The following is a 435-nucleotide window of genomic DNA, read 5'->3' as shown; positions in this document are numbered from 1 at the left end:
GGGGTCACCCCAGGCAGATGGGGTGCCGGGCACAGCATCCTGGCAGGTCACCTCTGCATGGGTGGGGAGAGGGCAAGCTGGGTGCGGTGGGGCTCTGGGAGAGCAGCGTTCAGGCCCCAGCGGGGCCGGCGTGAGGGTGACAGCTTCACGCCCCACTGGGTGATTGGAAACGACGCTGGGAGTCAGCTCCCGTCGGCTGCTGGGACCCCCTAATCCCAGGCTGGCACTGCCTGCGCCAGCTCAGAATAACAAAGCCTGACAGTCGCTGTGGCCAGACAGAGGGGCTGAGGCTTGGAAAAACAGACCTTTGGAGCAGCAGTTCAGACTGGGGTCCTGCTACCGCTCCAAGGAATTCAGAGCGCCTGGGAAAGCCACCCACACCAGCACCCACGGGATGGGGCTGCACCGCTCAGCCGCCCACGTCTCCCACCCCCT

The sequence above is a fragment of the Antrostomus carolinensis genome, unplaced genomic scaffold (genome assembly GCF_000700745.2).
Source record: "Antrostomus carolinensis isolate BGI_N321 unplaced genomic scaffold, ASM70074v2 scaffold38051, whole genome shotgun sequence".
In the NCBI taxonomy this organism is placed as follows: Eukaryota; Metazoa; Chordata; class Aves; order Caprimulgiformes; family Caprimulgidae; genus Antrostomus; species Antrostomus carolinensis.
This window is presented reverse-complemented; position numbering follows the sequence as displayed.